Here is a 25,496-nt window from a genome sequence, read left to right as displayed (position 1 = left end):
AAGATGACCTGTGCAAGAGGATCAGCACAAGATTGAAACAGGTTAAAATAAACGTTTGCATAGGCAGAGTTCTAAGTGTACTAAATCCTCATGTCCCGCTTTTCTAGCATTTATAAAAAAACTTTGTATTGTCTTCTATTTATTTTTTTTAAGTGTTTTAAAATTTTCCATGTGCTATCTGCCACTTGTAGTAGACAATGAAGGCAGAATAGTAGAAAATTCATTTCTGCTTGGACATCTTGTATATAGAGAGATCCCAGAATAGGGAAACGCTGCAATAAAGTCACGTCAGGATTTCGACTAGGAGTATTTTGGCTAGCATATCTAATTACAGACTTCTCTTTAAAGGGTTGAAATATTTGGTTATTTTAACGTTGAGAAAAATGACCTAAAGCAGTTCCGTGTTTAATATTGCATCTCCTGTTTTTACTTTTGTAATGCAAGCATGACCTGGTTTTGGACTCTTTTAATCCCCGTACAGCAGAGGTTAGAGTGGCAGAGTTAGAATCAGGGGTCCCCCTACCATCGATGACATGGGTACAGCGGTTGCTCTGCTTCATTAATGGATCTGTCCTGGTGGATCCATGAACGACCAACAAGGAACAATGGCTCTACAAGCCAATAGAGAAGAGCACAATGGGGTGCCGCTTGCTCGCTCTTCCCCCTTCCCTTTCTATAGAATATCTGTCACACTTTGGTAGCTGGAAATTATCATGAAAGATTGGTTACAGCGTCAAAAATTAAAAAAATGTATAGAGCCTCATATAGGGCTGTTTTTTTATGCATTTTAACTCTGCAAACTGTACTATTGTGCATAGGTACAGATATCCTTTAAACCTTTCAAATGGTGACCAGTTTGCTTTATGCTCAATAAAACTCCAAAGAAGATAAAAGAATAAACCATTTGATTTCCGTTTAATAAAGCAAAAGGATTTCTGAATTCTATGAAACTTTAACTGACACGGTGTGTAATTATTTAATCTTGGTGAAATGTACTTTTTTGACAACTAGAATTTAGGTTTTTACATTAAAAATGTTGTCCATTGATTTATAAAAATCTACTGAGTTTTAACTGGCGTGGCTTATAATTACTTAATCTCTTTAGAAAAGTGCTTTTATGACAAGTGGAATTTAGTTTCTCCTATGTTAGAAACCCTGCCCATTGACTTACAGCTTCTGTGAAGTATACTGTAAAATTAGAGAACATTATGCCGTGATAAAAAAATAAAAACACATTAACAGCCTTGCTTATTATTTTATTGTCGGTGTAATATGACAAAATGAGTTTATAAATCCTCAGCAATTCTATTTCAGGTGACTGCAAAGTAATAGTTTAGGACTCCTAAGAAGAGTGCAAATAAAAATGATTATATAGGATTCGGATTCAAATGTTCCTTGGTATAATAACAATGATAACAACTCACAATTTCTCTTCTCTGCTTGAGAACATTTTCTAATAGTTCTGCTACACAAATCACTGTTATTAACTTGGATCAAATGTACTGTAGGGAAAATCTACTATACCTAGTATGATCCATGTTTTGAGTTATTTTCATTAGTTTTTCTATGGTTTTATAACTATTTTAAAGCCGTTCTTCCACTAGCATGAAAGGCCTGTAGACAGTGGTTGGGCCCCTCCACTTTGTTATGGTGACTGATATTGACCAGCAGGAAAGCAAGTAGGTAAACAGACCAAGGTTCCAGTAGATGGGTCGTCTGGTTATAATGCAATTCTACTGTATGGACTTTACAAAGTACAAAGTCTACTGGAAAGTACAAAGTCTAATGGAATGAAGTCAGCTTTGCCTTCCTCATCTCTGCATATATGATGGGGCCATAAGGCTCCACACAGATGTCCATGGTAGTGATTGGTTTTGTAATCAATATTAAGGTTCTTTGTATGTCAGAAGTTTGCTTGCTAGAATGAATTGTACTAAAAAACATGACAACAAGTTGTTGTTCTCCAGGCCCATGGAATGTCTCGTTTATGACCATTTTCTTGATGAGGCATTTAGAGAGGGACAGACAGTTGATAAGGTGTACCAAGCCGATTTGAAAGGACAGGCCTGGAATAAAGAGACGTTAGGAAGGTAGTGGAAAGCCTGCATGACTTGGGGTGACACGGAGCAGGTAGTGATAGGTTTAATAAGTTATGGTGGGGTTATCGCAAGGAGAGATAAGGGTTGGATAAGGTGATGGGGAGGGGTGGTAAAAGTGTTAAAAAGACGAAGGGACAGATGAGGCAAAGGTTTTCCCACCCAGCCTATCCTGGAATTTTGGGGTGCGTTAGTGGGTTGCGGTGAGGCCCTCAAAGGAAGTCGATTTCGGTAGTTTAGTGGGGTGGGAGATCCACCTGGGGTGTGCAATCTCCATAATTGTTGTGTTGAAAGATCATGGTTGGAATGGTTGTGGATGGAGACTACGATTTAGTGGGGATATTGTTCCCGAGCCTGGTTTTGTTGCGGCTGCGAGCATACATATGGTGGTGCAGATCCCAAAATGGGGTAGTGTGAATGGGAGACCTTTGTTATTGTAATGTTATGTTTATTTAAGAAGTAATTTATAGATTTAATAAAAGGCCTACGGGCCATTTAACCAAAATTGGTCTTGTGTACTGGTGTTTTTAGGGGGTAGGGTTTACTAACTGTAATCTTTCCTCAAGTCTTCTATGAGTTCCTGTTATACATTTTGTGCTGTTTATGCAACTTATGTTAGATGTTTATGTCTGGGAGCTTCTAATTTTGTATTTATCCTGAATTGTAGTATAAATAGGCCTTCAATATGGTTGTTAAGTTATAGATCATCGAGGATCTCTCTCCTATTAATCATTTTGCCTATTTTATTTTTACTTTTTCTTCTAAACAAACTTTCACCAGGAGCAGAGTTTTTTGCTTTACTTATCAGTAGATTAATCTACTCTATGCATCATTCAACTCACACAGGGCAGCTAGTGGTGGAAAGTGGTGCCAAAAAGGAGATATAGCAATCTAAATTCTTTAATTTCTACTTTCAGGGACTGTTTGGAGTAGACTCAGACCTAATGGAATTACTTTGTGGGGTCTGGAACTTTGGGGACCCAATGAGCAGGCTTTACACAAGCAGGTGAAAGGGTTGATTTAATCAAAGGACTTTGGTCTGGCATTTTGATGTCCTTATAACACCAGCCTACAAACCTATGTAAAGTAGAAGTAGGTAAGGGCATGTAAAACGGAAACAACATTCCTAAATTGAGTGCCCCAATTTTTAATGATGGCTGCTTTTCTGTCCAGGATCATCAGATGGGGCAGCTCAGTCTGACAACCAGCACTTTTTTGGACTTTGAAATCATTCCACAAGTCAACTAACTTGAAGACCTGAACAGGATGTGGATTTATGTTTCAGTTGTTGCAGGCGTTTGTAATTACAACCAAATACATGGGGGTTCTTGGGTATCCATGTCAAGCTTTAGGTTCTCTGTTGCCAACATTTGGGTGTCCCATACACAGAAGCTTTTTGGTTTTCTGATTACATTCTTCTGACACGCATACAAGTTTTTTTTCTTCAATGTCATGTTGATGTGGTAGACACATCTACAGAAGGCACAAGTTGCAGAAATTTGGTTGCATACTTGCTACAAATGCACTTCAAATTTCAAACATCCAAATTTTTAATGTTCAAATTTCAGACATCCAAAATTTAAAATATTATAAATTTAAGCAGTATTGTATATTTCTGTACAAAGGACTATCCATTGTCTGTCTAATATTAATTGTGATTACCAGGCTATCGTTTGCTCCAGTGGATGAACTCACTTGCTATTATTTTTAACAGGCAATGTAATGCTGTGTCTATGTAAGCCTTCTGTAGGTTAATATAGGTAATAACTTACGGTATTACCATAAGCCATGGAAACTGACAATTATTTCTCAGTGGACACAACAAATATCTGACTTGGCTAAATAAGCACATTGAAAATAGGACAATACTATTTTGAAAAGTGATTTGTACCTTCCTCTTAGTAGATTTTATTAGCCAGTGATCTGGTAACCATTTGGGTATTGACAAAAGTTTAAAGTTTGATCTGGTATTTTGGTGTTTTGTTAGTATTATTTATCCAGTCCATGGTATGAAGTTTACATTCAGAATAATATATCAGCTGAACTCTAGGCAAACCACTGGAGACAGAAATGAAATACAGAGTTGGCTTACCTGCTAAAAGATTTTGTTATTTCTGTCTATCCATTCCTCTGATTTTTCACACATAATACCTCAATAATAAAAGCCTTAATTTGTCTAAATATACCAAATATTCCTCTTCCCCGAAGCACAGCCCAATAATTATTATATTTTGTTTAAGTCACAACCCAGCCTGCCAAAAAATGAGCATTTGTTGCCTGTGATAATCACTACTTGTCATGATTCCCTTTTGATTTCTTTGAAAAGTCTCATGGCAGGGACGGGACTGTACAGATAAAGGGAAGAGGGTTTCATTTTTGTCTTTTTATATCTGCCTGGATTTCAGTCGTAATTTCTTGTCTTGATGTCTATGGTTTCTAAACTCTTTACCTTACAGTTACAAAATGATACTAAATTCAGAAAGCTAAAATACCAAAATATTATTATTATTATTAATAATAATAATAATAAACAGGATTTATATAGCCCCAACATATTCTGTTGTGCTGTACATTTAATAGGGGTAGCAAATGACAGATGAATACAGACAGTGACATAGGAGGATAGAACCCTGCCCAGAAGAGCTTACAATCTAGGAGGTGGGGCATTAATACACAATAGGAGGGGAGATATGTAGTGGTGGAGGTTTCAAAAGACAGAAGAAGATGGGTAGGCAAGTTTGAAATAGTGATCATGATTTTACTGACCATTAATGAACATACTGATCATTATTTTAGAAAGCAAGAATTGTTGTCAACCTAGTGCAGTAGGATTAAAAAAAAACACAGTCACATTACTAATAACAAGTATTATGTTCTTTATAAATACATTTTAAAAAAGCTTTGTGATTTGAGCTTTAAAGCAAATAAAAAAACACAACTAGTTTGCCACTACAGTACATCTTTCTGCTGCTAGATGTCTCTATTCTGATGGTCAGTAGCATTCAGCACCCTTCCTCTGAGCCCAGATTGTCCTTGACTCATCTAAGCCTGTAACTAGACAATGAAATAAGAACACATGAACTAAATGGCTTCTTGTACTCCTTCTTTCCCCACACAGCTTAGGGGTTGAGATCCTATAGGTCATTTTTTCCATGGGGTAGCTCTTGAAATAACTTTCAGGTCTTCGGGAACCCTAGGGTTCCATGGAACCATGATTGAGAAACCATGCTATAGGGAGTGGGATCACCACCTTAGTTTTGGGGGTCTTCAGACTGATGGGTACCCCATGGTTTTGGGGGGGCATTTTTTCAGTCTTTTAAACCTTGTAGGACTTTTAACTTGATAAGCTAACTATTAGGATGTCAGAAAATCAATTTCCAGAAAATTGGTGCTCCAATCATTAAAATACAAAGAACCTGCTTTATGGAGTAACATTTTTTTCCCTAAAGGAAACTCATGAGCTGCCACAGGCTGTCTTATTTTAAAGGTTCCAGCTCTGAGACTGTCACCCTTATTTTTGTTTCACTACTTTGTCACTGTAACATAACAAATATGCAGCAAGTAAAGTTGGACTTTATTTTTATCCTGGCTGGGTTCCCTTTAAAAAAAAATGTGCTGTAATCCAATGTGGCAGCTGATGACACCGAATTTACAGACTATAGATTTTGCTATTCACAAACCGGAGAAGCCGAAGGCAGCTTTTGCAATTTAGTGCTACAACCTAGACGAGTCCGAATAATATTAGGGTTTTGTTTTTCCATATTCACTGGAACGTGTCTAGATGCCCAGGGGCTTCAGATACAGCCATGGGTGCTCCCCATTTGTACGCTGCCCTTGTACAACAACTATAAGCCAATCATTTATATGACAATCTCAGCCCCTCGTACTAAAATCAGTGCTTGCTTGTCTAGAAAATTTGATGGCATAAATTTATTACTCTGTTGTTTTCATAGTCTGTCACTGTCAGTCACCAAATAATGACAGCATATGGGAGAAGCTTGCTTCATTATTTCTTAATGATCCATGACAAAATTAAATGTGTATGCAATCTGATAGCTGCTCCCTTCTCTCCAAGTAGTAAACTCCGGCACAGAGACTGTATGAACAGCACAAACTGCTGTCACCAGATGTAAATCCATGTAGATCTCTGGAGGGGATGGTATTTACATAACATATTTTACACTTCTGATCTCTGCTTGTGATGAGGCTCAAGTGCCAAGCGGGTTCACTGCACAAAGTGTATTTGGGATTCTGATGAGCAACGAATGCTCGCCTCTGTTTTATTTTGTATATTGTGTCGGAAAAACACATCAAAAAAGGATTCTGCATTTGCTGATCCGCTATGTTCTGTATATGGTTATTTGCAGAGATTAAATGTGTTAAAATGTCTGTACTAGGTTAGGAATAACCTCAAACACTATCACACATTCTCTGCATTCACCTGATCTGCTACCTTAAAGTTGATGTAAACCCAACTGTTAAAATATCATGCAATCCTTTAAGCCGAACTCCATCCTAAACCAACCTCTGCAAAGTGTGCTTTAGAAGCTGCAGCATATCTAGTAGACCCCTCCCCCTTTTTTGGATGATGTAATTTTAGCACTTTTCATGGTCTGCCACTTTTGATCATTAGATTTCAGTCCTTTCAATCATTGAGGTTTGGCATCATATTGTTTATGATAAATACATTTTTATTAGGATTTGAAGTGCACCCTGACAGTCTCTTCTACCAGCCATGATCTGTCCACACTGCACAGGGATGTGACCTAGTGATGGACTTAAATAGGGTATTTAATGAAAACATTATTATTATTATTATTATTAATAATAATAAACAGGATTTATATAGTGCCAACCTATTACACAGTGCTGTAATAAGTTGGCACATTTTTTTTCTTTTTGCTTTTAATAATGAGGAGTAAAAGGAGGAACCAAGGACAGAAAAAAGAAAAATATTTTGAGGCATGTTATGCATTTACAATGTATCCAGGGATTGTGACTCTTTGGAGTTCTACTTTAATCTACAATTTTTTTATACAATCAACAAAGTTATTGTAGTATTTGTTTTCTAGTTGAACTGAAATCCATGCTGAAAGCAGCTTCAATTTAAAATGCAAGTCCACGAAGAGTCTGGTCATACATACACAAGGACTGACTGATTTATATTCTGGTGATGTACTTAATTCCCAATCTGGTCTAATGAACATTGGTTGCTTTTTGAACATTTTACAAACCATTGTACTATCCCATTTTTGCAGCCGTGTTTCTCTGCTGACCTATAAAGCTATTTGTCAGGAGTAATACAATTCAGGCACTTGAGAATTGCTATATGGATTGTATAAACTTCCAGCATGTTTTTGTAAAGCATTGATTTTTTTTTTTATATTATTTTTTGGACTGGTCTATCGTATAATTAGAAAAACTGCTGTTTGAAACTGAATGCTTTTAGCTCCTTTGCACTAAAGATTGACCTAATTTTCTTCCATTATGTTTGTATGAAGCCCGCTTATTAATGCAACTGAAACACATAGCAGTACTTCTATCACACGCATAATCTGATATTTGAAACCTTGCATGTAACGGTAAAACAGCAAGCTAGTCTCCGCAAACACAAAAAAATCTTTTAATTATTTTAATCGTATTCAAATGGAGCTAAAGTTTTAGGTGGCTTTTTATCAAAGGAAAACACACAGGGAAAATTGTTCCAAACTTTCACTCCAGTGGCTTTATACAGCCATGCACAAGGCTGAGTGAAACCAATCATTTCCCATTTCATTTTCTGATTGATAACTGGATTTAACTGGGCACGTGGAAAGAGAACGTACTAAACTAATCACTCATTGAGCACTGAGCAGGTATAAGTGCAGCAATGTAGATGTGAACTTATAACTGCATCAGCTTTTTTAAATGACTGTATGCTGAATGTCTTTGTGAACCATCATTATGATGGAATACTGTCTCAATGGCTTGTAGGAATTGATAAGAGGCATGGATACTCAATAGATACTTAGAAGTGCCTGAGCTGTGCCTATTTAGAATAGACCCATTTAGTTGCAGAGCTGCTTGCAGGTTTGTACACCTTTGGTGCCTCTTATATTTTCGAAAGCTTTTTTGTATGTGTGAAGTGAAGGTTGAAAAGCAAAACAGTGGGGAGTGAATGTAGAGGCGGGTTGTCCCTGACCTAAACTAGTAAACTAGTTGCCTAACACTCTCTGTTTACAATAAGTTTAAATATGATATAAAAAGTCTTCAAACCTGTTCCAGGTAAGTAAGTTCACCGTACTGATGCCATTGCAATAACAAATACCATTCAATGGTTGCAGCTAGATAAAAATTCAGCAATGGCAATCTCTGCAATCTTTTTACCATTTTCCTTGCCATCCTGTCTTTCTTCCTTCTTTCCAGTGAAGTCTGTACAGTCTGTACCACCATCTTCCGTATTCTTCTGGGTTCCCTCATCTCGCACTGCACAGGCGTAAGATCAGGTGATGCACCTTTCTAAAAATGTAAAAATGTGCTGATCTCAATGCGCATGCGTTTACTGTCAAGGAAAGCCCCAACATGCGCAGAAAGAGCAGCCATCCTGGCCTTGTGATGTACGTATCCCAGGAGGCTGTGAATTTCCCATTCAGTCTTGACTCGGGTAGCCAGGAGGTTCGCCCATACACACACCACCTTTCTCTTGTTCCCCTCTCACTCCCCTCCACCCCCATTTTCCCATCATTTCTCCATCTTTTGTGGGAAAATAGTCATAAGGCCGCTTTATTAAAACACATATTACCTTTTTTTATACAACAACAAATCTTTGAAATAATAACTGTAACACCTTGACAATAATGATAATAAATTACAATAACGATTACCTCTTTTTTTGAACTTCTTAACCTTTAACTTCACATGTACCCCTTTCAACTACTACTCCTTCCTGGTTGTGAGCCCTCGGAGACCCCACCGGCTCGAGAACAAATACACTACCTGCAGCCCCTCCTTAAACCACCATAAAGGTAGCCCCAATAAACCATAACATTTTTGGAGATCCCACACCTATGATAGTTCTCCCTAATTTACAGATGCCCTCTGAGGACCCCAACCGCCATCTACCATCAACTCCCGACTATCCCAAGGGCGGGTGGGTGTAAGGAAAGCTCGCTCCCTCTTTCTAAAATTCCCCTTCCTCCTTCCTCTCCTTTTTAGCCCTTTCCTTCTCCCCCCTTTTTTCAAACTTTTGCCCTATCCCTAAACCTTTCTCTTTGCCCTAACCCAACCTCCCTTCCATTCTACCTTCTCTCTGTTTCCTCCTGGTCATGTCTGCCTTCCGCCTATCTCTCTTTGCTCAGAAGCTCCAGGCGGTTCTTTACTGCCGCAGGTTAGCCACCCTTTTATATAATGTAAATAATTGGTTCCACTTAAAGTTTCAAAAAAAAAAAAGTCTTGCAGCACGAGGAGCCAAAGTTGCATCCAACACCCTTTCTGCATGGTTTTGTACGATCTTCCTCACTTTGTGTTAGATTTATTCTGCAGCCCATAAACTTATTAGCGGGTTTTAGCTTTTATAGCCTTGTAGAATTATATGGATTTAGGGTGAACAGTTGAGATATAAAAAAAATCTGAATATAGTAAAGAGTAATGGATAAAACTGACTTTAGCTGCTTGGCAGTCTGCATACTTTTCTGGCTGGATATGGCTGTTAAAGTTTAATTTTAAAGCTAAACTGCGATCTTACAGTTTCCACAGTTATTCAGGCACCTCTCCAATGGTTAAATGTTTGTTCTGATGTCAGTCCTCACTGTTAGGTTCTCACAATGGCACTGAGTTATTAAAGTTTTCCAAGGCTGAGTAGAATACACTTTCATCAGTGAAGCTGGGTAATCCAGCAAACCTGGAATGGATTTCCTAGAAGTGATTATATATATGTTAGCAAATGTGTACAATCCTGGACCAGATCTATTCCAGGTTTGCTGGATCACCCAGCTTCACTGATAAAAGTGTATTCTCTCCAGTATTGGAGAACCTTAATAAATCAGGGTCAATGTGCAACAGAAGCTGCAGCAAGTCAAGAAAATATAAGCCGATTAAACTTTAACTTTAAAATAATTTTTACAAATTATTTACTGAATAATAAGAAAATGCAAGCCGGGTTGATGTGTCCAGCTCCTGGACATCAGGGTATGCAGTATACCCACACACTCATCATGTACATATAGCCAGGGTTCTTCAAACAAATTCTAGGGGTTTGTTGAGCAAAGAACATATTCTGCCTCTGTAATAAGAGTCATTGACAAAAATTATTTCCTTATCTATCTTTAAGAGGGACCTCTTCCTCTGAAGCACCAGTGCAACAAACACTCTTTCTATGTCCACCAACTTAAAGGGGCCTTTCTCCTACTCTAGACAAAATGTAATTCTATTTTACATCTTTCTTAACAAGGAAAAGGAAAAAAGATGCCACATCCCATTTATACTATTTAGAAAAGAGATTCCAAATTTAATGAGTCTTTTTGGGCATCGAATCATCATATATTACTATAAAACAATAAATATATTCAACACATATATATGTACATATACAATATAAAGTTATTTCACAATTTACAACCCCTTGCCTTGAAAAAGATTGTTCTCAACGCATTTCACAGCTTTTAGTCTGCTTCTTCAGGAGACTTTCTTAAAACATTACAATCCTTAAAAAAATTATTTTCTACAAACCAAAAAAAAACATTTACAACATAATAATCAAAATAAAAATGTTGGTAAAATTTGGTAAGCCAAGTATAGTCTTGTACTTACAATTTATTCAGACACATAAAAATCATCTCTCCCTCGACTGGAGTAATTTATTTATTATTAATTAGTAAGTAATTTATTTATTCTTAAAATTGAAGGTTCTTAATGGGACGCAAAAAAATGATTTTTGTATGCAAATAGTCCTCACTTGGTATACTCTGTATCTGCAGATTTTGATTGGCCTATTTTAAAGTTTAATTTGCATGTTATTTGCATACAAAAGACAATTTCTGCATTTCATTAAACATCTCTTCTGAAAATGCTTCAAAGAGTTACCTTCATGTAAAAAGATTTAAAAGGGTTAATCTGCCATTTATAATTCTGCATGGCATCAGAATTTCATATGTTTCAGGCTTGGATAACCTTCCCCCTAGAAGCGTAGTTTTCATGTTACTCATTGCTTTGCTGACGTACGTTATGATTGGACGATACATAGTGCTACATTAGTTTAATGATGACATTCAGGCCAGCTTTCCAGGATCCCTTGTCAGATAAAATTAGTTTCAGCACATCTTTCTGTAATGCCGATAGCACGCTCACCATTTGTCTGGCTATGTGCGAAGAACGCCATGCATTCTCCAACAACATATTCATATGCAGTCCCTCAAGACTCTGGCTGTTTAACCTTCATAGGTATGATAATGTCTGCAATGAATTCTAAATGTGCTACCTGTCCTAAATAAGTTAAGTGGATAATGATCTTTCTTGAAGCAGAACCCCATGTGGTCAGGTTCTTATGAAATCAGAAATTCTCCTATTCTTGTTCAGCTAGTCACATATCTATAGACTTTGTAAAAAGATGCGTATTATGTCGGCGCTATATAAATACTGGATAATATTAATGATATACTGGTCAAAGAGCAAGGAAAAAAAACTATATTCAGCTTTACTAGGGATGAAGTTTCTGTTCTAAACCTAGTAATAGCACTATGTCTTTACAGCTCTTGTATGCGGGCGTTTTGTCTTGTAATAGTTTAACCAATTCATTACTGGTATTATAATATTATTTTTACATACTTAATAAAAATGCTATTTATATTTTTTTGAGGAAGGTGCAGTCCAATGATTCATCATGTTTCTGGCATATTTAGGCAGTGCTTTTACAACATTGCTTTAATAGGTGATTGCTGTCAAACAACAGTGATCACAAGATGGGAATCAGTGTGATTGTAGCTGCTAACAGCAGTTTACAGGGCACACGATTTTGTTTAATGAGCATGTCATTGTGTGGGTGCTCCTACACAAAACTGGTAAAAAAATGTTGCTTAGATTCACACCATAAAGAGAGAACATACCACAACTTGTGTGCAGATTTTTGCTCATTATTCCTTAGGGAGACAAAACCGAACCAAAAATAAAAAAGGCTCCTAATTGCAGAAGGAACAGGTTATATCCATTTTGCAATGAAACAAACTTACCTGCTTGTTCGCAACCTGGAATTTGTAATGTAATCCCAGCATGGGTGGTTGCTGAGAATAAGCACACATGCAAAAGTGCAAGAGTTGTGTCATTTCTTCCTGCCCATCAAGATGGCTGAAGATCCCGAATTTGAAAGGAGCGTAGAGAGGTGAGTTTAGTCCGGACAGGCAGGTACAATTATTTTATTGCAGAAGACACATAGCCTGTGCCTTCTGAAATAAGGAACCTGTTGGTGGGGTCCATTTTGCTGGATTTCTGTACATTTGTGTAAGAGTTTTTAGGATCTTAACAATACATACAGATTGATACCTTCTTTAGGAGTTTTGTGAAGGCTCTTTTCAGGTTTATAACATTTTTACAAGGCCATTGCAAATGCATCCAAAGAAGTTTTTCAGTATGGCTACAGCTGGTGAGATGTCTCTTCCTCTGAAACCAATGCTAAAGTTAGAGAATTCCCATCTTACACTGTGACCACCAGAATATCTGTTCCTCCTTTTCTTCTCATGACAGCTCTAAAATGTTGGATTTCTTCTTCTTTCTGTCTCTTTCATAATGGTCACTGGTATAAATGGAAAGTGTAATTCTAGCAGTGGGAACTAAGACTGCAAAAACCATTGGGTAGAGGGTCCAACCCTTAACCACTTAATCCAAAGTTGTTGTTTTATACACATTTTAAGATATCGTCCCAACAAAGAATTGCACTGGGAGGTTCTTGGTAAGGAAAACAAAAGACTCAACCAGGGAGGCATGGAGTAATATTATGAAGATGTCAGAAATTAGGTCAATTGCCAGTCGGTCAATCAAAGTGATTTTACTAGCAAATATTACAAGCTTGCTCTTCGACCTTTTTAGCAGGCTTTTTATACAGACTGTTCATACATGCTTTTGTTTTGGTTTCAAGTTCTGGTGAGGAGTTTTCTTTAAATAGTGGTTGTTAAATTCTAAGGGTGTCTTTTTTCCTCTTTTAGTCTTATCAGTTCTTAAAATACTACTTTTTATTGCTCAACAATTTACATACTGGGGAAAAACACCAAAGGGAAGGATGAAAAATATGCAGTGGACATTAAATTATTTGAAAGCAAGTGGACAGCAAGTAATATTGAGACATTTATCACTCCCATTGAATAAAAATCGCATCTAGAGAATGATCTCAGCCTTGGAGAGGAGCAGACATTAATACAGTTTATGTGCACAAGAATACTGAGTTGGTGTAGAATTAAGTCCTAGAAGAAAAATCAGTCGACTCTTCTGTGAGACTAGAAAAACTTTGTAATTTTAAAGAACAACTCCAAGGAACAAGTAGAGTACAACTGGGGAACTTAGATGTAAAGTAGACCTTCCATATACAGCAGAAGAGACATCTGCTTATGCTGCCCCCCCATTATCTATTATGTGAAGCTAACACATGTACAAGTAAAGGATAAAGTTACATTTATACTAGTTTTCCTCTATCTTTTAGTTGAAGCACCCAGGCTAGAATTATGTCATCATCTTTTCGGACAATGGAACATGGACCAGACGAAACAGATGTTCTTGCAATGGATTGGAGTGGCTGCTTGTCGGATTTGGCCTGGGTTCCAAAGGACTCAACCCGGAACGACTTCATACCAAGTGATGAAGGTTCTGGAGGTAAGGTAAGTAAAGTACTAGGTCCTTCATTTTTTGACTAAGTTTTTCACCTAATTATAATGAATGGTTTGGGTAGGTTGAGAGGGCTTAGCCAGCAAAACAGTTGTTTTGAGTTTAGTGGTAGATCCATGGAGATAACATGCTTTAAGTTAGGGGTCCCCAACCCCTGGTCCACACCTGTCAGGTGGCTGCAGCCCCCCAGCAGGATCAGAAGAAGGACCCCGCTTGGGCGGGCGCATCAGCCAGAGCCACGGACCACGTCTCCAGTAAACATCACAGGCTCAGGGTGGTGGGCAGGTTGTGTCTCTGGCTCATGCCTGCAATGGGAGAGTGGGTGGCTTCTTCCATCTTGATGTCACTCTGGGGGAAGTTTCTTCCCCTTTGAGTGACACACTGCACCCCGTCCCGTGCATGCGTGGACCGGAGTCCTTGCATTTAGTGGTCCGCGAGCTCCGAAAGGTTGGGGACCACTGTTTTAAGTGAATATATATGTCAATACATGCCATTCCAAACTTTAATGTTATTTCATTTATCTTCACCCCAGGAGATGTGTGTCCTTTTGGGTTGTACTATTAAATTGCTCTGAGTGTGATAATAACATGAATGTGTATGCCCCCTTAAAAAAAAAAAAAAAAAAACAACAGTTGAAAGTAAATTGTTGGTCAAAAAAGCAAATTGAAAGCTTTAACAAAATCTTTTTAGATTTTAAGGCAGACTAAGGTTCCTTTTTTTTATTTTTCAGTGTATGCCTATAGACCACAGGTATATTGATAGGACACAAGGCAATTGCTGTTCATTTTATCTAATTGTCCTTTATTTTCTCCTCTGAGGTTAATTAAACACTCCACTGATTTCTTAATTACCTTGTTAAATTTAAAGCAGAACCCTCGCTAATATTAAAATAAAAATTCTTGGCTTAATATATTCACCTTAAATCCAAAGATTTCTCCAGGAGTTTTTTTGCTGCTGGATTTACTCCGTCATCAATGGCCAGCATAAATCAAGCCGCTCTTCTGGAACCTAAGTCATACCATGACAGTGATCAGTTCATCTCTCTTTCCTTTACCTTTCTTTTTTATCAGTCAGGATTCTGTAAATAAACTGATTGGCTTCTTCTTCTTGTACTCCCTTAAGGGGACTGCAAAATCAAATTACACTATCTGCATTTACTAATATATTAATGATTAAAGAGCTGCATTCATTTGTGTCTTTTATGTCTGAAGTCCGCTGATGATGTCTGCATGGCCTTTCTTTGGGGTTGGTTGGTTGGGGTTGGAGTTGGTTTCCTGGTGACAATAGTGGATCACACTTCAAAGACAGGAGCATAGCATAGACACATTAAAATAGGAAATGCCTGAAAAGGAACCTTCACGAAGGATCATCAAATAATTAGAAAAATAAAACTGCAGATTAAAAAATGTATTTAAGAGATAATAGAAGATTTTAGTGATTATGTTTCAATATATTATAAATTTAAACTTTGTGCCCCTAGGCTTCTGCATAACTAAATTCAGCTGGACATATTCCCATCTTTCTTTTCCTTAAATGCTACCAACTGTTTGGTCTGGCCTGAATTGGCTGAGTTTGTATGCTCTCATTGACTCTTTTCTCCTTTTGGAACATGGTACAAAAAATATTTGTTTATTAGTATTTTGCATTTTTCTTTGAAGCCAACAGTAGGAGCTTGAAGCTCCTTTTCATGGTTTCCAGGCATTCATTTTGTTTTTTGATGTAAAATGCCAAAATGTAGGTCAAACTGAATTGTGCACACACAACTGAATATCTAAAAGCTGTGATCCATCTCTTATCAAACAGCTTCGTCCAAAGCTTTGATCGATTTAAAGTTCCAATACAAACTGCATCTAACCTAATATTGTCATGCGAGGGATGCATTGACGTCTACGCCTTGTTGAGCTTGGTACAACGGGACTTAGACAAATTCCAGTGGGAAGTCAGCTAAGGCAGGCAAGTAAAATCCTGGCAAGTAAGGCTTTATATATTAAGATCTAGAACCTTTGTACTACGGAGGAACCCTTAAAGTAAATTTTTTAGGTTCTTGAAGAATCTCCTAAAAACCTACAACTTATGAACAATAATGTAAGCAAAATCTTAACGAAAAAGTATTTGATACCCAGGGCAGATTTTTTTTCCAATTCCTTACAAAATTGTTTCAAGTAATGTTCTTGAATAACTGTAGAAAATAAATCCAGACAGTAAATATTTTACTGTTCTCTAACATCAGAGTGGACAAGACCCCTAACCGTGTTTAATGGAAAACTGGCCCTTGCATTGATGGTCAGTGAAAGTTGGAGATCAATCCATCAAAGATCATTGACTTAGAATCCCTAGTAACTTGAGATTTATTTTTCCATAAATACATATATTCATTAAAGTATACTTGCAAAGCAACAATGCTATGTACCAATGTTTCTTACCAGGATTCCATGGAGCCGTAGGGTTCTTCCAGGGCTTGCTAGTAGTTTTTTGAGCAATCTTTGTCACTTAGGTCAGTTTGTTATCCCCAATATTCTTATGCCTATATGTAAGGGTGACATTTTTGCCCATGGCCAGCAATATAAGAAGCATTCTTCCCAATGACCACCATGCTAATATACTGTGAGCTGTGGATATGGTAATTATAGCAGAGGTTCCTCGAAGACCTGAAAGGACTGCTATATACACTTAAAATGTGTTTTTTAATTTTGGTTTTAATGTCCCATTAAACCAAGATGAATCCAGTCTCGTGGTATGACCAGAACGCATTAATCAAACCTCACTATTCTCTGCTTTACTTCTGCAATGGATTGCTATGAATAATGTATCAATACCAAGAACTCGCAATCAAATTATTGCACACCATTACCTTCATCAATTTTTTTTTACTTGTTAACTTTTAATATTTGATTAATTCTGGATAATGTAATGAGTCTTTGATTTTAATGTATATTTTCCTGTTCGGTAACCTCTTTAATGCAGCTGAGTGAGTGTGTAATTCTTGTGTGTTTTGAATTGTAAAACAACTTTTTAGTCGGTTTGGGGATTTGTAATGCAAATCATTTTATATTCCTGGTGCTGAGATTAATCTGCACCTGCCTTATTAAAATGGCATTGTAGATGGAATTTCATTTTAAAAGATTGCAGTGTAGTCCAGCAAAAAGCTAGAAGAAAGAAGCCTGATTCTTCGCTGACCATATGGTGTTATCACTTTATTTTGCTCCGTGTACAAAAAAACAAAAAAAAACAATTGCAGCTATGATGTTCCAAAAAAAAAAAAAAATGACCCTCTGCCATGAAGAAACATGCAGTCCATGCATAAAACATAGAGTTGCCCCTTGTCATTGACTGGAGAGCCACATTTGGTTATGGAGGAGAAATGACGTCCAAGCAAAAGTCACCTAAACATACTTAAAGTTTTGTTTGTTGGCTTGTCCTGCACGTCACTAAAAATGATAGAAGTCCTGACTGCAGCCAGTAATAGACTTCACACAAATGTATTCACAGCCAAAAAATATAACCCCTCCCCCCCCCTCTGCAGCAATACACTATATACAGAACAAGCGCCCGAGTAACTTCAATCCTGAGCAAGAGATTCTCTCCTTGTTACTGAACAAGTACTTTTGATTAATTGGTGTGAAGGTAGTGGACAGAGGTGCAGTGTTTTGAATAAATGCACATTTATTTTCAGATACATTAGTAAATTAGCTAGAGAAATATTTGTAGCTACCTACTAGCCAAGTGTGGCCATACATGTGTATGGGTGCATGTTCTAATCTACATACCAGCAGGAAAAGCAGAGGTAGATTGAAAAGTTTTGTAACCAAGCTTTGAACTTTGGTGACTCAAGAGGAATACAATATTAAATGTATTAGTATCTGGTAATATAATAATCAAGATATACATATAAAAGTCTAGGTGCGAGTAGGCAAACTTCGGGACTTTTAAGGCATACAATCAATCTCATATACATGATTCATAGAAAAAACATAAAAACATTAATTTATTCAAAACTTCATTAAAAATACATAAAACCAGCAAAATAATTATTACACATCTTTGGTAACTATTGTGTCAATAGGGACTAGACATTCGACATGTTTCACGGAATGAAGTCAGTTTCCTCAGGAACAAAACCGCATCTATTTCTGCAGAGGCTCCCCAATTCTATCACCCAGATCAACTAAACGATTTTTTCTTAAGATTTAAAAAGGGGCAGACCAAGACTACAGCAAGGGGATTGAGTATTACCTAATAATCTATTAGTTAATACCTTTGAAAATCTTGAATCATGTACTCTTGTGTCCTCTTTGCTGATCCGCGTATGCTGCATATCTCACATATGGCCGACCAGATGGAGGAGACTTTGTTCCGTGAAACGCGTCGAACTTCTTCTTCTTGTTTTTTTAATGAAGTTTTGAATAAATAAATGTTTTCATTTTTTTTTTATATGAATCATGTATATGAGATTGATTGTATGCCTTAAAATTCCCAAGGTTTGCCTACTTGCACCTAAACTTATATAAGTTATAAAAGTTAAGAAATACCAACTTTTCACCCAACATGTGGAGTGTGACCTTGTTGGGTGCCAAAGTGAATGATGTAGGAGCTGGAGGTTGGAACTACAGAATATGGTGGGAATTTTTGCACTCAATATGTTGGACATGCTTCGTGTGAAGTGCTGGATGTCCTAACCAAAGCTGTAGTGCTTCAACAGACCATGATGGGGAAAAGGGGCTGCTAGAGAGGTGAGCAGAATAGCTTTTCTTTTGCCAGCAACAAAAATATGTAGAATATGTTTTGGCCAGTGGTGGACAAAGCAAACAGTGGACCCTTATGCAGAACTGGATTGGGCCCCCCATCCACACTGACTAGGGGTACTTGTTGGCTAAGAAGGGTCTGGGGCCCTTGTGCAATAACACACTTTGTATCTCCCTTTGCCTTCCCCAAGTTTTAGAAATGTCCATTAAATAAAAGTGTTGCTTTTTCCTTGGACAAAGAATTTTAGTAGTTGGTAACATAAAAATAGACGGTTACTTTACCCAATATGGCCGAAGCACAGGTTCACTTTAAGCTGTAAACATTGTGTTAGGCCATTTCTCAGCAGGAGCTCTTCTTCCTAACATTTTATAGTCTACATTTTACAAGTTCTAATTTAAATCTGTTTTCATAGGCTCCATAAATATTGATAGGAAGTGAAGATGCTGTAAAATATAATGTTTAACACAGAAAGAACTATCTGTATGACTTTTCTGCTCCATTACTCTGTTAAATCAGGAATTGATTTACTAGAGAATATTATTTCATATAAATAAGTTCTTCTTATGACCATCATGTAAGAAGTAATCCCACATTAAAAACAAATGCTTATTATTTAAAATACCTATTTAAAGAAAAGATCTGGCAAGAAAGTGATCTCTGTTTTTATCGATCTGGAATGAATTGCACTTATTTATCAAATAGACTATCATAAGAATTTAGGAAAGAAAGGTTGTGTTGCTTTAGTCAATCATTCACACTGACATGGATGAACTTAGAACACAATTTTGGATATCATAGGCTAACATTTTATGTCATTTTAAATAAAATTACCTAAACAAAGGCAACCTGGCTGCCACCAATAATTTCAGTATAGGAAACGCTCATTATATGGCAACCGACTAACATTAGTGAATTTGATTAATCATTTTGGAAATTGATAGCTAGTTGCAAGTAGTTGACATTGCCACACATTTTCACAGTTGTGCATTTCCATTAGTTTCAGTACACTGAAAATCATTTGTGCTGGCAAACTTAATTGACATGCCATTAAGAGTGGTACTGTATTGTACAAGCATGCAAAGAATGTGTGAATGGGGCGTTGATTTACCTTTACACCGGCAGTAGGTGCAAACAGCAGGGACATCTGGGTAGACACCTGGGTATCACAAGGATACTGGTACTTTTAATGGGCCTGATTTATTAAAGCTCTCCAAGGTTGGGAGGATATGCTTTCATAAGTGAAACTGGGTGATCCAGCAAACTTGGAATGGATTTCCTTAAAGTCATTTGCTATTTGCTATCCATTCCAGGTTTGCTGGATCACCCGGCTTCCCTGATAAAAGTGTATTCTCTCCAGTCTTGAAGAGCTTTAATAATTCAGGCCCAAAGTGTTAACTTTGTGATAAAACTACTTTAACAGCTGATATTTTCATATCGGAGCACCAGGTTTCTGTATTCCCAGGGCATTTGGGAAGAGATTGAAAGCTATGTACAAGCATCCCAGCATGCATGAATCTCAGTAATCTGATCTCCTATTTGGATTATTTTTAATAAATAAATATTTACTTTACCAGAATTGTTCATTAAATCTTTTGCAAAGCAAATACTTTTCTTTGATGCTCCATAAGGATAAATCCTGTACTGTAATATTTTCTCTTTGATGTATCACACTGCTAAATCATTTAGTTATTTCTGTAATTAAAGAACTAGTCCACAGAAATTGAGGATATATACCTGATAAAACAGAGCGGTAAAAGGCAAATGTAATTTGGAAATTGCTCCTATCTTCATGACCCTGTTATTCTGAATGGGTGGTCATAGGCAGGCATAGTGCCTACTGGCACTAATGTGTATATATACACTTGGGATGATTAGTTTAAAGGAAACTGGGAACAGTTTGACCTATTGATGCAGAAAACAGCAACCTACAGCTCAACAAAACCCTTGAAACTTTGCATGTAAATGCTGACCACTAAAGCTGTTTCCAAGCTCTGCCCAAACTGCTTATGGAGGAAGGCTTGAAAGGCACGAGTAAATTGACCAGAGTGTGACCTTGCATATGTGTTTGCAGTCTGCAAGCTGGAGAACCCTGGGTTTGGGGATCCCTGTCTAGTGTAAAGATTCAGCAGTAACATCTACACAAGTCAATAAAGAACTGCAATGGGCTTCTGGCATGCCGCCTAGGACATCTTTATGGAGCAAATGTTTACTTCCAACCATACCTGCTCTCTTTTTTTAGAGCAATTTAGGACAGAGTAACATCCAATCCCCGCAAACTTTTTATAAAATGATTTAGAGGTAATAAAATGCACAACAACTCCAACAGAAACTTCTTTTGATATAAAATCATACCACAGTGTATCCCTAAGGGCAGTAGGCTACAAATAAACTTTCCATCTCAAGAGTTCTCAAAGACTGCTATCATCAAAGATCATATTTGATTAAGAAACAGATCTGTGTCTCTAATATAGAACCTTTGCATAGGTAGAGATGGTTCTAAAAAAGCATCTAAATAACTAGCAAGGGGAACAAACATGAAGTCCAACTCTGGGACTGTGGACAAACATTAGGAAAAGTTATTTAAAGAAACCAGGTAATTACTAGGGATGAGCGGGTTTTAACGTGTCCGTGGTTCGCCGAAATTTTGCGGAACCATCGGAAGTTCAAGGAAATTTTCGCAAGAATGCCAGTTGTTTCAGAGTTATGCTGAGTTCAATGTAAAGTTTATAGGCAATATATTTTTCTGTGGACACGGCTGCATTGGAAGTCGCTTTTTTTTTGTGGAGTCCCTTCATAAATGGTATCTAGTGAGTATAATAACCATTACATGACAGTTATGAACAAATTTCAAATTTAAAATACAATGATCTACAGAAATGGTAACAAGGCTCATCAGTAAAATTTTTATTTCATTCTAATATCTCAGTTGAAGAGGATGGGTAGAGTCATGTCTGCTCCTATTAAAACACAGGAAAGTTTATTGATGAAGTAGAAATGTGTGATACATGTTTATCTCCTCCTCACTCCCAAAAAAAACCTTTTGAATTTTAACCTATTGGGATCAGAAAAACAGGGAAAGCAAAAGAAGAATAGAACATAGTAATTAGGTACCCATTCAAACAATAAGTCTTCAAAATCATACAAATTAATTAAAATAAGTAGAATGGTTACAGTTCAGACGTCCCTGAATTTCATTGAATTGCACTTCTCTCTATAAGACAGCTCCTACGGTTCTCCTGCCTAGAATGTGCTCAATTTAATAGCACAAATAGGAGGGATAAAACATATAATCCATTTTATTGAAATTAAACATTAAGTTTGGAATTCATGATTTTGTGTATTCAACAATCTATTTGGGAAGATACCAAGGGAGCAAAGGATAGGAAATCCTCACATAAATCAGCAATTTGTAGGGGAATTACTAAGCCAAGCAGTAGCTGCTCATTTTATTAAAGAACACCATGCAGTGTCACATTTACAATTTCTTGCAATAATTTAATTCTGCAGTTTTGATGGGATGATAATGGGAAATGGTTACTGGATTAAAAAAAACTTCATTTTGGTGTCTAGTGCCAGGAGGGGACAACTGTAGATGTTTATATAATTCATAATATCTTTTTTTTATCTTCTATTATTTAGCTCAGAGTAAGCTTTTTTAGTTAAAAAATATTGAGGCTTGATAAAATAATAGATGCTTTGTATAGTGGTAAGTAATGTTTGTGGTTGGACGGTCATGCAATGTATGGTATATCGGTGATTGTGGTGGGATATGACGTGTGTCTAGAGATGTCTCGGTGGTCCATCTGTCTGCTGCCGGTTGGCTTCATGGTATTTTGTGCAAATGGAACCTGGATGGGTAGTAATCAAGTTCTGAATTATTCCTATATGTTCCCCATCCCACCTGTATACCTACCTCTGATACATTCCTGCTCTGATGTATGGATGGTTGTATGAATTTATTGTAATTCTCGAGGAATGGTGTGTGCTGTTGTTCCTTGCGTGAGAAACAGCCGCATGTGCCTCAAAATGTTAGTATGGATTTGAGCCGCGTTCTTCAATACTAACACTTTTAATGATTTCAAGTAAAAACTATTTGATTTTTAACACCTGAATGCGGACAATATTCTTTGCTTCTTTCCTGGAAACACTATAAGAAATAACGAAATCTCTTCAAATCGAATTCCTATCAACCAATGAGTTGCCACTGGAAAAGGTTTTCCAGTTGGGGGAATTTCTCTTACCATATGCTCTAAATTATGGGTTTTCCCCCCAAATCTGTCTCGATAATAAGGGCAAACAGAAAGTGAATCCATTGCTTCCTGTCCTGTAAATTCAATAGGAAATGTGGAAAATCCCTTCAAATGAAATTCTCTTTACCCAAAGACTTTTCAGAGGAACAGGGGGTCCCGGTCAGGTGGGTTATCCTTACCACCAATTCTGATGACAACTCTAAAATAATGGATTTGTAATATCTAACTCTGACAAAGGACAAATAGAGGATGACCCCCCCCCTCATTGGAGATACAAAAATCAATATACCTTTGTAAAAAAGGGTCTAATTCTTTCCTACAATATTGAAAAAAAGTGCACTCAAACTATTCCCTACTCAATAAAAAAAATTCACTCTAGAATGTTAGAACTGCTTTGCAAGACAGCCAATTAACCAATGGCTTTCATGTTCCAGCTTGTGTGGGGTAAATGACAGCTGAGCTGACAGTTTGTAATAGACAGTAAAGATTCACATCCTTAGAAGTTTTATAAACTAACAATGTTTTCATGCAGCAGAATTTCCCTAACTGGCTTAAACTATTCATAAAGAATGAATTACTCATTTGTATGCATATTTGTTTGTACACCATTAGAACACCAAGCCCCCATGGTAAACATTCCCTTATCGCTGTTTAGTATTAATGATGAAGTAAAAAGCAAGTATTACTTCCATAGATATGCAAAAGATGTTTGTGCTGTTGTGTGGAATAATATTTATTTAGCTGACACTTTGTTGTCTGTAATTATTGCATGGTGTGACGGTGTGGGAGGGCATCCTTAAATACACGATGTACAGTGACATTATAAGACTAATAATTAATGAAGACTGTGCATTTTTAGCAGGGAAACACCTTACTAAAATATTTCAATTCCAACTCAGCAATTTGATAGGGTTCATCCATCTATCCAAATATGTTTTTTTTTCATGCTAAAAACTAACCGACAACGTCTTTATTCTTACTGTTGCTGCCTGACGCAAACCATCATAATTAGTAAGGACAAAGGGTGTTCTGTCACCAAACTTATAAATGGCGACTTCTCAATAAATACATGTCCATTTTGTTATAAAATTCAATATGTAGTTTTATAGAATGGATTCAATAAGGATCGAAGTGAAGTAGCAGTTGATATAAAATTCAATAATGAGAACGGCTGTTTGCTGCTTTTATTATTACATAGTATTTATATAGCGCCATCTTATTACTATGTACAAAGTCCATAGTCATGAAACTGGCTGTCCCTCAAAGGGGCTCATAGTCTAATATCCCTACCAATTGTCATATGTCATTAATGTATTCTAAGGTCAATTTTTTTTATGGGGGCAGAGCCAAATACCCTAACTGCATGTTTTTGGGATGTAGGAGAAAACTGGAGTACCTGGAGGAAGCCCACACAAACACGGGAGAGTCTGCAAACTCCATGCAGATAGTCCCCTAGCCAGGATTCGAACCTGGGACCTAGCACTGCAAAGGCCAGAGTGTTAATCACTGAGCCACTGTGCTGCCCTATGGCTTGGTCTGCCTTGGCTTGGTCCTATGTGCTGCCCTATGGCTTGGTCTGCTATTTGTTTCTGGGTATCAGAGAGGTGTGTTTCAGATTTCAGATAGTATATACTGCACAGGTAACATTAGATATTGTAGTGCAACAAAAGTTTAATGTCTCTCTATATTTTACAAATATACCTAGACCATATGCAAAAAAGCACACAGCTACCCCTGAGGAAGCCCATCAAGGACGAAACACGTCGGGTATGCAACTAAAAAAACAACTGTTTCCTCATTCTTTTGCATTGGCCTTTAGCTGTCTTGCCATCTTTTGATGACAAGATATTAAGTAGGTGATCTCTGTCTAGAAATGTTGATATTAATCAACAATTGGACCATGGAAACCAAGGTCCTACTCAATATATCTTACATATTGAGCACTGTACTATTGTACTCGTTACTATATGAAAAATATACTGGAATTTTGCCATAAAAACCCTTTCTGTTGTTTCTTTTTTTCTTATTTCTACATATAACTAGGGTTGGCAAATATCCCACCCAAGAGAAACCTCATGTTGTGTATATAGATTACTCCACTATTACTCTCCCCAATTTTTTGCTATTGACATATGCCCTGATATAAACTTTAACTTCAGATCCAAAATCTATTCCTCTGCTTTGCTTCCAAATCCCTCCGCAGTTCTTGTCCCACCTTTCTGACCTTATAGAAAAGTACACCCTAGCCAGTCTCTTCTCTCCTCCAATGACCTACTTATGACTTCCTCTCTCATAACCTCATCACATGCATGGCTCCAAGACTTTTCTGGAGCTGCCCTGACATAAATGACTAAAAGAAATCCATTCCAAGTTTGCTGGATCATCCAAGTTCACAGATAAAAATGTATCCTCTCCAGCCTTGAACAGCTTTAATAAATCTGGTTCATTGTGTGATACTTGCCCACCTGTTAGATTGTAAGCTCTTCTGGGCAGGGTCCTTTCCTCCTCCTGTGTCACTGTTTGTTTCTGTCATTTGCAACCCTTATTTAATGTACAGCGCTGC

The 25,496-nt window shown here is 37.2% G+C and overlaps 1 protein-coding gene across 2 annotated transcripts in view; it reads left to right on the top strand.

Annotated features, from left to right (window-relative positions):
• Nucleotides 1–25,496, top strand: part of LOC140339493 (heparan sulfate glucosamine 3-O-sulfotransferase 1-like) — a 95,212-nt gene that overhangs the window by 20,051 nt on the left and 49,665 nt on the right. The window contains exon 2 of one of the 2 annotated variants that reach the window (XM_072424225.1): nt 13,759–13,933. The exons of the other annotated variant lie outside the window; for it this stretch is intronic. The gene's annotated coding sequence lies outside the window, so the exon portion shown is untranslated. The remainder of the gene's footprint in view (nt 1–13,758; nt 13,934–25,496) is intronic. 2 annotated transcript variants of the gene reach the window in all.

The sequence above is a fragment of the Pyxicephalus adspersus genome, chromosome 10 (assembly GCF_032062135.1).
Source record: "Pyxicephalus adspersus chromosome 10, UCB_Pads_2.0, whole genome shotgun sequence".
Lineage (NCBI taxonomy): Eukaryota > Metazoa > Chordata > Amphibia > Anura > Pyxicephalidae > Pyxicephalus > Pyxicephalus adspersus.
Note: the sequence above shows the minus strand (reverse complement) of the source record. Positions and strands in the feature narration are given on the sequence as shown.